This window comes from Eriocheir sinensis, unplaced genomic scaffold, assembly GCF_024679095.1.
Source record: "Eriocheir sinensis breed Jianghai 21 unplaced genomic scaffold, ASM2467909v1 Scaffold701, whole genome shotgun sequence".
Lineage (NCBI taxonomy): Eukaryota > Metazoa > Arthropoda > Malacostraca > Decapoda > Varunidae > Eriocheir > Eriocheir sinensis.
In genome coordinates, this window is record NW_026112056.1 from 99,514 (window position 1) to 114,342 (window position 14,829).

General features: G+C 44.1%; 1 long non-coding RNA gene across 1 annotated transcript; it reads left to right on the plus strand.

Moving 5' to 3' along the window:
- Positions 1–3,016: 3,016 nt before the first annotated feature.
- LOC126993992 (uncharacterized) lies at positions 3,017–14,044 on the plus strand. Its single transcript, XR_007748630.1, has 10 exons — positions 3,017–3,040; positions 3,414–3,519; positions 3,809–3,967; positions 5,145–5,348; positions 6,104–6,362; positions 7,250–7,387; positions 8,001–8,187; positions 8,876–9,037; positions 9,548–9,693; positions 13,971–14,044. It is a non-coding gene; the product is annotated as an uncharacterized LOC126993992 (long non-coding RNA).
- Positions 14,045–14,829: the final 785 nt, after the last annotated feature.

Below are 14,829 nucleotides of genomic sequence, written 5' to 3' on the forward strand. Positions count from 1 at the left end.
ATAGCAGTGTTCTAAAACTATGCAACAGTAACAACAGCCTTGTATACACACGACTGTTATAGCGCGTCCCCCAAGAGGCTGCAACAACGGCTCCGAGTTACGATAAGAAGTTTTGAATTATTCGTCAGATTACTCGTAGAAACCAAACACCTGCATGTGTGTATGTATGGGGGAAGGGGAGGTTGTGTGTGTGTGTGTGTGTGTGTGTGTGTGTGTGTGTGTGTGTGTGTGTGTGTGTGTGTGTGTGTGTGTGTGTGTGTGTGTGTGTGTGTGTGTGTGTGTGCCTATAACTGTCTGCGTTTGTTGTTTGTGTATCGGATTGTGTGTCTGTGTATTTTTCGGTGTGTGCTTGTGTCTGCCTGTTTGTTTGTCTCACTCTGGGTCCCCGTGCGTGTTCACCATTCTGTTTGTGTCTGCGTGGTTGTCTTTCTCTCTGTCTGTACAGCTGCCTGTGTGTGAATATGTGACTCAAAATATTTCCTCTTCTGATACCAACACGAACGCCATATTTCCGGAACAACGAACTCATAAAATCTATCTAAGCCAGTCCATTATCGATACCTTCACTAACGCCATCTGTGCATTAAAAACACAACTCTTCTGTCAAATACAGTGAGCACACTTTGACTTCTGTCAGGAATTTTTGGAATACAATTATACGAATACTTCCTAATACGGTTTTCCACTACTACTACTACTACTACTACTACTACTACTACTACTACTACTACTACGAGAATCAGCACTATCTTAATCAATCAATCAATCAATGGGGCATACGCCAGGGGGTGCGTCGCCTCGCCCACCCTACGACGCCAAGCCCGGGGGTCCCTCCGGGCGAGTCTCCTGCAGGCCCCCTTCCCAACCCGAGTACCTCCCGGCAGGATCTATCGACTTGCTTAAGCCACGAACTCCGTGGGCGTCCCCGTGGCCTCCTCCACTCAGGATTGTCTCTCACAGAGACAACCCGATGAGCAGGATCAGCTTCCGGAAAACGTGCCCGTATAGCCGGAGTTGGCGTTGACGGACTATGCAGGTAATATATGTCGAATCAGCCTCACGGAGTAGTCGCCTGTTTGACACAAAGTCCTTCCAGCGATATCCCATGATTCTGCGTAGACACTTATTACTAAAGGCATCAATCCGCCGCTCCAAGTCCCGTTTAGTGTCCATGTCTCACAACCATGGAGTAAAACAGGGAGCACAAGGGACTTGAAGATCCGCGTCTTTGTCCACCTGCACAGGTATCGACAACGCCATATACTCGTGTTGAGCGAGTCCATAGCACCGTGGGCCAGACCAATCCGCCGTAAGACTTCCTGGCCAGACTCACCGTTGTTATGAACTACGCTACCAAGATACGTGAAACTTTCCGAGATTTCAACGTCCTCGCCACACGCATGAACAGACTGTACTGTGTCATCCAGCAAGCCTCCAAACACCTGTACCTTGGTCTTGGCCCAGGAGACCTGGAGTCTCAAGGGCTTCGCCGCCTCGTGCAGTGCCTCGAGAGCCATCACCAAGACCTCCAGCGACTCCACCAGGATTACTGCATCATCGGCAAAAACAAGGTCAGTGACCCTGGTATTGCCAATGGATGCTCCGCAATGACTCTGGTCCACAACTCTGCCCAGTATCCAGTCCATACAAGTGTTGAAAAGCGATGGGGCAAGAACACAGCCCTGCCTCACTCCCGCATTCACGGGAAAGAAACTGGACAAGCCCCCCAACACACACACACTTCACAGCACTTTCTATCCCAGAATACAGGTCAGTCAGCAAACCAATAGTCCTCGCAGGAATCCCACGAAGTCGCAGAAGATCCCAGAGTGCCTCGCGATGCACTGAGTCAAACACCTTCTTGAGATCGACATAGGCTACAAGCATCCCCTGTCGAAACTCACCTCGGCGCTCCACCACTCGTAAACCTTCTATCAGTCGATCAATCTCATTCAATCATTCAGTCAGTCAGTCAACCAGTTTGTCTGCCAGGCAATCGGTCAGTCTGTCAGACAGTCAATCCATCATTCATTCAGTCAGTCAGTTAACCAGCTATATAGTCAGTCAGTATATCATGCGGTCAGGCAGTCAGTCAGTTAGTCAGTCAGTCAATTAGTCAACCAGTCAGTCAGTCAGTTAATCAAGCAGTCAGTGAGTCAGTCATTAGAGGAAACAAGAACAGTTTTGTGGTGAGGAAGGTGCTTGAAAAATAGTGTCAGTGGAATGCAGCACTTATATTTACCGGGATGATGTCAGCAAGGAGAGTCAATTAACAGTTTAACTGGAGCACACGAGTTTAGCAACTAGACGAATACAAATGAATAATAGATAAATTTACACATCATAGATAGACAACTATAATATAAGGGAAGTACAATGTTCCAAGTACGACAATTTCGTATCGCTGGCGAGTCACACGGGCGTGAAGTTGCCAGCTCGTTACAGTCAGCCTGTTATATTTGCCGATCTCCCACCCAAAACCTGTCTCTGGCGCCCAATAACGAGACTCAGATATAGTTATCACTAAAACCGTTGATTCCTGATGTGTTTTGGCAATGGTTAAGCGTCGAAAACCGGTACATGCACGAGGGCGAGATGATGAAGGCAAGTTATCCCAGCATCGCTTCCAGATTGTCGTACTCGGAGCATTACATTTACCAGCTTCTCCCGCATAAATATCACCAGGAAACATGAATAATAAACCATTTCAACAATAACTACAAATAAATATCGTTATTGTGACCCAGGAAACAGTTTTGGGGATGGAAATTGGGAAACATGAGAAACTGAGTACGACAATCTGGCAACGTTGTACAATAATCCCAGCCATCAGCTGTTCAGTGTTTGTTTACCTCGCGCGGGGAGAGAGGAAGGGACGCTGTGCTCCGTGCTTCCCTTGTTATCCCTGCTATCCACGTGCCCCCCTTGTTATCCTCGTGCTCCCGGCCTTGTAGCGGTGCCGTGGCGGTGCGAGTAGGCGTTGACATTTAAGCCCGGTCGTCTACCCTCCGTGCCCTATGGGGGTCCGTGGACGGGGCAGGTAGTTTGGGTTAACCCGTCCGCTGCGGTTGGCACGGGTTTGGATTTCACTGTTAGCCTAGTATCATATATATAGTTTCATGTCTTTCTCTGTCTCTGTGGTGGATAGTGGAGTGTTTCCCATGTGGTATTGGTGTGCTGGATATCCTCTCCCAAGGTGCAGGACTACATTTTCTTCATTGAATTGTAGCAGCCACTTTTTGTTCCACTCCTGTAGCTTGATGAGGTCTTCTGCTAGGAAATGCACATTCAAGGGGACAAATATACTTTTCCCATTTCATTTCAACAGAGTAAATTTTAATGTAAGTGGAATTTTTCCATGTTGAGAATATGCTAACAGCTCCTCATTTTCATTTTCCATTTCCATCTTGCAGCACTCACGGTCAACGGCACTGCCCATACACTCAGTCCACCCTGGCGGGGACCTCACCAATGACCTCCATGAAAACAGGGTCCCAGACAAGCCAGTTGGTCTGAAGGGTGAGTGTTTCCCTCAGTGTTGTGATTTACATCCTCTGTCCCCTTCAAATTGTCCCTCCTACCTCCTACCTCCTTATCCATCACTTACATTCTTAATTCCCAACAAACAGTATAAACCTAATATATGTGTTGTGCATAGAATTTAGGATAACTTACAGGTACAATACATTTGTATAATTTTGTTTTCATGGTACAAAATATTCATGTTTGGAAGCCATGATAAAACCTACATAGTGATCATGATGGTGGAGTCACTGTGTTATCTGCAGTGTCTTGTGGTCCATTACAGCCGTGGCGCTGACTGACCACATCAGGGTGTGTTGGCAGCCCCCCGCACAGCACAATGTGCTGCTGTGCGGCTACACCATTGCCTGGGACCAAGGCGTGGCGGACATCTACTCCAAGATCGTGGACAGCAAGCAGCACGGTTACATCATTGATAAGCTGGGTGTGTAAGATGATCATTTGTGACTAATTCTCCATTTTCTGGCCAAGTAGTATGCAGACCTGCAGTGTGATTCTCCACAAGACAGGGATTTTGAATTAGCCACTTCTACATTTGTGTTGAGCCAAGAGAAGGTAAAGATTTTGTTAGCCTGTCAAATGCGATTGGCACGGATTTGCCTTCACTGTTAGTCTGGTAACCTTTCTCTGCCTCTCTGGTGGACAGTGGAGTGTTTCCCATGTGGTATTGGTGTGCTGGATATCCCCTCCCAAGGTGCAGGACTTTACATTTTTCTTCACTGAATTTTAGTAGAAACATTTTGATCCATTTTTATAGCTTGGTGAGGTCTTCTGGTAGGAAATCCACAGTCAATGGGTTAAATGATATCATAGTTAACCATTTATTGAGTCTGGAGTTAACATTACATTCACCCCCCCCCAAAAAAATGATGATGGAGTCCATAACAAGTTTTCATTTAAGCAAAGTAAAGTGAAGGTAGAGATCTTGCTAAGTAGATCATAGTTAAACATTTATTGAGTCTGTTAACATTTCACACACACACACACACACACACACACACAAACACACACAGAAAAGTATTTACACACCATCATAAAGTTAGCTCTCCATATTGTGAAGACCCTGGACCATGAGAGCAATTATTGAGGGAAAGGAGGTGGTATTCTGAGTTGCCATTTTCAGACTCATCATCGTTCAGGCTCATTCCTCTGTCTGCCCTGAACTCTCAGATATTTCCTGGGTGGTCATAATGTTAGTCAGGTTATTCATTGGTTATCTGTGGCCTGTTATCTGTCTTTCTACCTGTTGTCTGTTAGTCTATCTTATTTGTTATCTGTTCTGCCCAGTTTAACCCCTTGACTGCGGATTTCCTAGCAGCAGACCTCGCCAAGCTACAGGAATGGAACAAAAAGTGTCCGTGGCTACAGTTCAGTGAAGAAAAGTGTAGTCCTGCACCTTGGGAGGGGATATCCAGCACACCAATACCACATGGGAAACACTCCACTATCCACCACAGACAGCGAGAGAAAGACCTGGGACTATGTTACCAGGCTACAAGTGAAGGCAAAATCCGTGCCAATCGCAGCGGACGGGTTAAGGGTCGTGAAAAAATTGTTGTATTGTTACGATTAGGTCCATAACAAGTTCTCCATCTCCTCAGAACCCAACATGGAGTTTGTGATAAGCCTGCGAGCCTTCAACAACGTGGGTGACGGGCAACCGGTACCAGCAAGTCCGCACCCAGCCAGAGGAGGAGGAGGTGGTGGCACCCACGCTGGACCCGGCGGTGTGGGTGAAGGCCGTGGTGCTGACGCCCTTCACCGTGGTGCTGCAGTGGGCAGACACCATGCTGAGCCAGAACCAGGTGATTTATTTATTTATTTTTTTATTATTATTATTTTTTTTTTCAAGGGAGGCAACTCAAGGTAAAGAAATTAAAAAAAAATTAAAAGGCCACTAGATGCCGTTCCTATCACAAGCTTGAAGAATGGGAGGCCATAAGTGGTCTGTTTTGGGTAGTGTTGCTGGGCTGCTTCAGGGAGGGCAGTCATCAGCTGGAAAATATATGTTTTATCTCATGTTCTTTGTGCACTGTGTCACGACTTGCCACTTGCATCAACACAGCAGCGGAAAAGTTAGTCATTTGTCAAGGAACTTATTCACCACTTACACATTCTTGTTTCCCTGCACACACTCCCTTATTCACCTCATATCCACCTCTCCACATCCTTATTCGTAACTTGCATCCGTCTCCTCCTACAAACAGCCCTCATTCACCTCATATCTTCCTCTCTATATCCTTATCCATTACTTACTCATACTCTCGTCCCAGCAAACTCCCTTATTCACCTCACGTCCACCTCACACATCCTTATCCATAACTCATGCATCCTCTTTTTCCTGCAAACAGTCCCTTATACACCTCATATCCTCCCTCATACATCCTTATCCTTCACTTACACATCCTCTTGTTCCTGCAAGCACTCCCTCTCACCCTTCCTATACTCCTGTCATTCATGTCTCATTTCACAAGCAAGTCCTTCATCCTGTGACCTTTCTTATGTTTTCCCTCCGTCCTTGTACCTGACTCCTGTTAATACTGACCTTTGACTCCTGCAGTACAACAGCTGCACCACCTTCTCGTCCTCATCCTCCAGCCGCTACGTCAACGCCACGGATGTGACCTGCCTCATTGACAGCCTCAAGCCATCAACAGTGTGTGAGTTTGCTGTGAAGACCATCAGGGTGAGACCACAGTGCTGGAAGCCTTCGTTCTTCTTTCAGTAAATATTCACTCAGTCCTGCAACACTTCTCAAGGAAATCCTGCACAGCTGAATCCTTGCTGTGATGAGGCACAGAGAAATTATGACTCATAGGGTGAGCTATTATTAGTGTTTGAGATATTGATTTTTCATTGACCTTTTGCAAATACTTAAGAATGAACCTTACATAATGGTATTAGAAACAGCACAGCAGGGTTGGCAATGATTTAATCAAATTGATTTAATCAAATGATTAAATCATTGATTTTATTTGTATTTTTCTGAGTAAAAGTATTCCATAGGTTAAATGATGTGCTCCAAAGATGATAAAGTAAAACAACCTATTCATGTGCAATGATTCATTTATTCTCTTCAAAGTATAAAAAAAAAAGATTCCTACATTATTATATCCTCCTGCGCTAATGTTGCCAACTTGACATGTTTTTTACTAGGTAAAAAATCAGCCTCCTTTAGTCTTTACTAACTTGGCTGGCAATGTATCATAATAGCAACCAAGGTTTGCAACCAAACCGTAATAGAATAAAAGTAGATATTCTTCTGTATGGTAATAATATAATATTCTGTCATGAAAATGACAACTTCAGGCAACTCTATCTGTCCTAAACCTGCTCCTGTACCAACTACAAACAAGTACTGAACAAGTATGTATCTGGATCCTTGACTGTGCTCAGACTTACAGGCCTAAACTTAAACTTAAAGTAACCTATGAAACTTATGAATCACTCACCAGGATATATATATATATATATATATATATATATATATATATATATATATATATATATATATATATATATATATATATATATATATATATATATATATATATATATATATATATATATATATATATATATATATATATATATATATATATATATATATATATATATATATATATATATAAAATGCATGATGGGGGAACTTTGAAGTTTTGGTGTGCCAAAATCACACTTTTTCCCACACACTTTTCCCCATCAGGTTTGGCGTGAGTCCCCCTATAGCCTGGTGGCCTCCAACACCCTGCTGGTGGCCTGACCGTCCTGGCCCTCCCTGGCCAGCCGTCCACCACCACCTTCACCCGGCAGCCGCTGCAGCGGAACAATGGGAGGATCACAGGTGAGCTGATGGGTTACCAGGATGGCATCTTCAAATTATATAAAAATAAAAAAGAGTCAGTGTGCCAAACCACAGTGATGTACTAGACTACATAGTTAAGGGAACACACCTTCACTGACATGGAAAAGACCTGGATATATAGTAAATAAACAGTGACTTAGGTCATGGTGGTGGGCAGCGTGGGCCAGGCAGGAAGCAAGAACCATACATCCTGTCAGCCACTATAAATACAATTTGCCTGAGCCACTACCGGGCTGGGGTCATCCAAGAGGCCCCTCCAAAGAGCCTACTGGAGCTATGGGCAGCACTTAACCCAGTAGCTGCAGGGATCATGTTTCTGAAAGGCCACTCTAAGCACTGCCTTGGGCCGACCATCAGGACCCACCGGGAAGAAGCCTACCGGCGCAATAGGCCGCGACGTCCAAACAAGAGAGAGAGAGAGAAAATCATCACTCAGGCAAGCCATTTTATAATATATATCAATGCATTTGTGATCAGTTTATGCATCATCTATTTAGGCCCGTCGCTGCTACACGGTAAAGCCACAAATTTTGCCTGTCACTGGTACACGGTTAAAAAAAGATTATTGAGAGAGTAATTTTGTTTGTTCCAGGCTACGTGATATTCCTCACCACGGACCAAACTGTCGGTGACTGGGTGATGGGGGAAGTGACGGGGGACTGGCTCACCCTCACCGTCCATGGACTGACGCCTTCAAGGAAGTATTTGCACAAGATGCACTCTCACAATGTCAAAGGTTTTGGTCCATTCTCCTCCGTGGAAAGCTTCACGACTTCCAGGTAAGGAAGTGTTAGTCTTAGGGAGCCGTCATTGCTGTGGTGCATCAGTCACTGTTCTCCCAGTTATGCACATGTTGTGTCCCACCATACTGTCCCTCATCATGGAGCACTCCCTCCCTGAGGCTGACTTGAGGCCCATTACCTGCATGCTGTGTGTTGTGGTGCATCAGTCACTGTTCTCCCAGTTATGCACATGTTGTGTCCCACCACACTGTCCCTCATCATGGAGCACTCCCTCTCTGAGGCTGACTTGAGGCCCATTACCTGCATGCTGTGTGTTGTGGTGCATCAGTCACTGTTCTCCCAGTTATGCACATGTTGTGTCCCACCATACTGTCCCTCATCATGGAGCACTCCCTCCCTGAGGCTGACTTGAGGCCCATTACCTGCATGCTCTGTGAATGCCACCTCTGGCTCTGTGGGCATGTGGGTAAACCCTGCTTACCAGGTTGTTTATGTAAGAGACAATCCTTAGTAAAGAGTGTGCCCAGAAAGTTGGGTTAGAGCAGGTTGATGGATCCTGCTGGGAGGTACATGGTATGGGAAGGTGCCTGCATAGGGACCTGCACAGAGGAACCCACAAGAATGGTGTCATAGTTTGGGTGAGGCAGGCTGGCAGAGGCCCCATTGATTGACTGATTGATTAAGCCAATGTTAAAAATATTATACATCTGCTCCTGTGTTCCAGCTGTTGACAAGAGCATCGGTGAGCCCCAGGCTGGTGTGTGGAGCGAGAGGCCTGATTGTGCTGGTGATCGCTGGCGTGGCAGGAGCCATGACCAGCTGGGGGCCTTCTTGGCCACCACACTGTACTGCCGCGGGTCAAGGCGGAGCCCAGGCCAAGCATTGTGTAAGGTGGCAGGACAGTTTCTTGTTGGTGTGTTTCATCCCATGACTCATTTCAGCAATCCTTTACACTGACTGCAGGAACTTTTTATTCACTTTGTAATATGGAGAACAAGGCTGCAGGGCATAGTCCACAAAGACTTAAGTTTGCCAAGATTAGAGAAAGAAAAAAAAAAGGTAAACTTGTTCATAGGAAATGTTCAAGATGGACTTTCATTTTGTGCTATACATAGTTGCAGGGTAACAAGTGACCTCTGTTTGTGATATCTGTGTCTCTTGGTGGAGCAGCTAACACGTGTTTCTAACTTGTGATTGCTTGCAGTGTGCTGGCTGGGAGCTATTTCTTTAAATGAATTCAAATATGCTTTGTTGAACTCAAACCTCATACCTTTAACATCCATCCTGTTTTGAAGATTGCATGTGCCCTTCCATCTCCCTCTGGACAGCCCTGCGAGGTACAGCAGCAGCACTCAGTAGTATTTAGCAGCTAGTAAGATGCATCACTTCCTTGCAGTGTTGGCGGCAGCTGCAGTGAGAGCAACAAGCCTGGCGTCCAGCCTCCAGACCTGTGGATCCATCACGGCCACTTGGAGCTGAAGAACTTTGACAAGGGTGAGCGCAGCAACTCCCCCAACCACGCCTCCATCATCCAGCACACAGGTGGGTGTCTTTGTCAGTCATTGAACAGTGTGCAGCTCATGGGAGTCCTGTCATTTGTGTGGTATTTTTTGTAATATTTGGTTGCTGGTGTTTTGTTGCCAGTCACTGCTGCGTTGTAGTGTGCCAGTGACGCCACACACAACCTTACACAACCCCCGGACACTCCAGTATGAGAGTCATCACACATTACAGAGTTTCCATCTATCTCTATCCAGACACTCCCTCCGTGCCTGCTCAAAGTTTCTCAAAGATCTTTCCCCCCTCTCCCTAACGTACTCTTGCACCCTATCCCTCCATTTCACTCAAGGTCGTCCTCTAGCATTCCCTCCCTCTATCTCACTCACATACACCCTTCTGGTCATCTTACTCTCCTTCATTTGCTCCATGTGGCCAAACCACTTTAAAGTCTGTCGCTTCACTTCTTCCACCACTCCACGCTTCTTCCCTTCACCCCCGTGACACATTCCAAAACTCTCGTACACACTTTCATTACTCATTCCTTCCATTCTACTCACACCACAAGCACTTCTCAAATAACTCATTTCCACTGCCTGCACTCTAGACCTCTGACTTTCATTCCAGGCCCTCGTTTCTCTTGCATATGTGAGGGTTGGTACTATTATTGTATTTCTCAAATCCCTCTTTACCTCCATGCTCACACTTCTGCCATTCATGATTTGTCTCAAAGACCCTACCACCCTTCTTCCTTGCAATGCCCTTTCTCTTGTCACTCTCTCTGCACCACCATGCTTACACATAACTGATCCAAGAGCCGCGGGTCACTCTTCTCAAATGCTCTGAAACCCAGTTCCAGGTTGACCCTGGGCTCATAGAGTCTATACTGTTCTGCACTGTGTCTCAGTGACATGGTGGTGTCCAAATGAAAATCCTGTAGAATATTTCTCAAATATCCAGGTTTACCAAGTCGCATTGCTTGATAAGTCAAGACAAATATTTTGTAGACTATGCGTGCCTTGATGGGCAGCCAATGCAAGTCTGTAAGTGCAGGTGTTATTCTCTCACGGGGGGGCAGACCCTTTGTTAGCCTTGCCTTAATGGACAGCCAATGCAAGTCTGTGAGTGCAGGTGTTATTCTCTCACCAGACCCTTTGTTAGCCTTGCAGCTCTGTTCATAACAAGTTGTAGTTTCTTCAGCAGATATTTAGGAAGGCCATAATAAAGTGAGTTACAATAATCCAGCTTTCTATTTACATGATTATATATATATAAGCATCTTCATGGTCTTATCATCCAGGTATTTCTTGACAAATGCAATATTTCTCAGATGGTAGCCTGCAGTTCTCACCACCTGACTGATCTGTTCTTTGAATGATAGAGTGCAGTCAAGTATCACACCTAAATCTTTGACTGACTTTTTTACAGTCCTAGTGTCATCTTTTATCCGAAGAGTGGAAACATCTAGCCTCCTGACATCCTTGTTCTTCCCCACAATCAAACATTCAGTTTTATCCTCATTCAGCTTCAGTTGCTTAGAATTCATCCATTTCCCGACATCATCCATAATTCTGCTCAGCTTATCTTCAGTGTTTTCCACGTCACTCAGCGACAAATAGAACTGTGTATCATCAGCATACAGTTTAAAGTCAACTTCATGCCTTCTTAGTAAAATGTGAAAGACCAATAGTATAAACACAATAAAATTGGACCCAGTACACTTCCCTGGGGGACTCCTCTTTGCAAAAGTTTATGAGTGGAGAACGATTTACCTATTTGCACACAGTAAGTTCTGTTCTCAAGGTAACTCCTCAGATAATCCAGCGCGCCACCCTCAATTCCAATATTCTTACAATCCTGAAGCAATAGACTGTGCTCCACCGTGTCAAACGCAGCACTCAAGTCTAACAAAATCAGAACACCACACTTCCCTTCATCCATAAGCACAAGCAAGTTGTTTACCACCAAACAGAGAGTAGTTTCAGTTGAGTAAAGCCTCTTGTAGGCAGATTCATTATCCGGTAAAGCCTGCACCACTAGCAAATGCTCCATTAGCTGATTTAAGATCACATTTTCAAGTATCTTGGATAGAAACGTCAAGTTGGATACTGGTCTAGAGGAACTAAACACTGTGGGTCCAGTTTACCTTTAACGATAGGTTGCACGATCGCCGCTTTCTCACTCTCAGGGAAAGTCTTGTTTTCGATACTAGTGTTAACCATCACAGTCATAATATTTAATAAATCACTAAAGTTTCCACTCTTAATGATGTCACTTATCGGCAAGGAATCACCATCACAGTACGTCAGGTTCACCTGTGTATGATAGTTTTCACTACAGCCACATCCACTTGTTGAAAGCCTGTTAACTTTATTTCAGGGACTGGAGTTTCCACAGCGGATCCATGGTAACCGCGGTCGCCTCTAAAGTTCATGATAACTTTCTCAATTTTCTTGTCAAAAAAGTCTAAAAACTTATTTGCCAGCACTTCATCCGAGAAACCATCCGGAAGCTTGTTAACCTTTCTGTTTCCACTCAAACTGTCAAGCACCTTATATAATTTATTGATGTTCGGCCCTGCCTCCACAACCTTATTCCGATAGTATTCTTTTTCCGTTTTATCACAAGCCGATTTTCTTTGTTTCTCGCCTCCTGGTATGCTCTTCTTGCCTCATCTGTTTTTTGCATAAGCCACAGTCTTTCTTTTTTCTTCTCTCTTTTTGCCCACAGTATTTCCACATTAAACCAAGGTGCATGATCTCTCAACACTATCTCCTTTTCACTCAGAGGACAGAGGCTGTTATACTCATCTTTAGCTAAACCATTATATAGCTTAACCAGGCAGGTAGCACAGTTTCCACGTAACACCGAGCCATGTTCACAGATTTCACGACAATTAATAGTAATTTCCTGTATTACAGAGTTAATCAGTATTTCTGGTTGAAAATTCTTTCGCAATCTGAACGTAATCTTTTTTCTCTGCACTGCTTCCCTCACGTATGAAATTTCAAAGGTTACCAATTTATGCACCGGGGACATACAACATATTTCATCAACACACACCCCTTGCACTAGATCACCGTCTATATCGCTGAAAACCAAGTCTAGCATATGACCCCCTAAAGAAGTCATCTCGTTCACTTTATTAATCAGGTTGAAACTGTCCATCATCTCAATGAAGGCCATGGCAGAAGAATTTTCAGGATCATCAATCCATAGATTAAAGTCACCACAGATGAACACATTTGCACTCACCATATCCACAGACTCCAAAAATGTGCGAAATTCATCAATAAAGACCTCTGCTCTTGTATCCGGAGGTCGATACACCACAATAAAGGTGCATTTCCTTCTATCAATTTCACAGATGACTTGCACTAATTCAAAGGTATCCCACCTTTCTGATGCTTTTCTCCGAATCTTCTTAAAAGAATTCGAAAGAAAGATCCCAACACCACCCCTTCTTGTCTCCCTCGGGACATGTATAAAGGTATGAGTACATGCGGAATGTACAATTGGAGTAGGCCTAGATCTGTACGTATGTCAAAACTGCCAGTCTGATTAGGCATTACAGTATTGCTTTAAATATAATTTGTTTAAGTTTTTGAAAGGCATCCATAAGTGAACACTTTTGAGTATGAGACTATAAGGAAGTTGGTGTTTTTAACTGTTTCAGATATCAGTATTCAACAGAAAGGACATATTTTATCAAATTAATTGAATATTTAGTTCCATATATTTTTCATGAAAGTAGATGTTCCTTTTGTTACAAAAATTCAGAAGAAAGATAAGCTGTCTAATATTACTAGTCTAAAGAAGGGGATACCTTTTGGAAAATTAATTAATTGTTTAGTTTTACATTCTGTTCATTAGGAGACACAAATATGACTGTGTTCCTATATTTCACATCAAGAGAGATTTATAGGGTATAGTTTTCAAAAAGGGAATACATATCATATTTTTATAAAGTGAAAAAACTATTTTCCTTATGTTTCTGTGAGTTTTATTATTGTAAGCCAGAGTGGGGTAGAAGGCCTACCCAGTGGGCGTTTTACCCCACATGCAGGGTAAGAAGCCCCCTTATTATTTTTTTAAAATTGTCATTATAGAAAGGTGTAAATCATAATGAGTGGATATGATATATACCATAGATAGGCCTTAGCCTAAGCTTTCAACAGATCTTTTTTTTTTTTAATTCTATTGCAAAAAATGTGGCTACAACAGGCAATCTCTCTTAAGGGGCACCTTACCCTATTACGAATTTGGGAAGAGTATTAAAAGGCAAGCATTTTGCACATCAATCAGTCTTTTCCAATTTGCAGGAGTCGCGTCACATCACAATGGGACCAAAAAAGGACGAGAAGGGACAAGACAAGAAGAAAAGGTCTTCTGCTGCTGCTGCCTCTCCTGATGATGATGAGCAACAAGAAGACACTCAAGAACAACCTGCCAAGAAAGTGAAGGGACGATCCAAGAAGAGGTCATCGTCTGCTACCGGGGAGACACCCCCTCCTCCAGCCCTCTTGCGTCACCAATCCACTTGGACACAGAGCCCCAACCTGGTCATGATGATGCTGGGTGTGTCTTTTGCTCAAAATCGGGAGCAAATTCTTGGAGGAGATTTGAAACTCGTAGTAGATCCGGAGTTATCGGTGTAGTTCGTCGTACATTGTAGTACTTCGTACTTACAAATCGGGACAGTTGGTGTGGTTCGTGATACTTCGTAGTACTTCGGCTCCAAAACTCGGCGTACTTCGGGAGAAAATCAGGGTGAAATCATAGTACATCGTAGCATATTGTAGTACGTCGTAGCACTTTGGGAAATAATTCGGTGTACTTCGGGGAATATGCCCTCGAGGTCGACCGAACGCCTCGAGATGAAAAGATAAACAAATTTTCGTAGTGATTCGGGGAAAACGCTGTCTCCCGAGGTACTACGATTTTTTTGTGATTCGGCGTCTGTGAGACCGGGGGGTAAGTGTGTTCTCTCAAAGTTTCCGATAGTTTGGTCGCTGCTCTCTGTATTCTTTCCAACTTTCTAATTTCTTTCTTCAATGTAGGTGACCACACTAACGCTGCATATTCCAGTCTTGGACGTATCACCGATGTTATTAGTTTCTTCACCGTCTCTTCGTCTAGATATGTAAATACTGCTTTTATGTTTCTAAGAAGATTGTATGT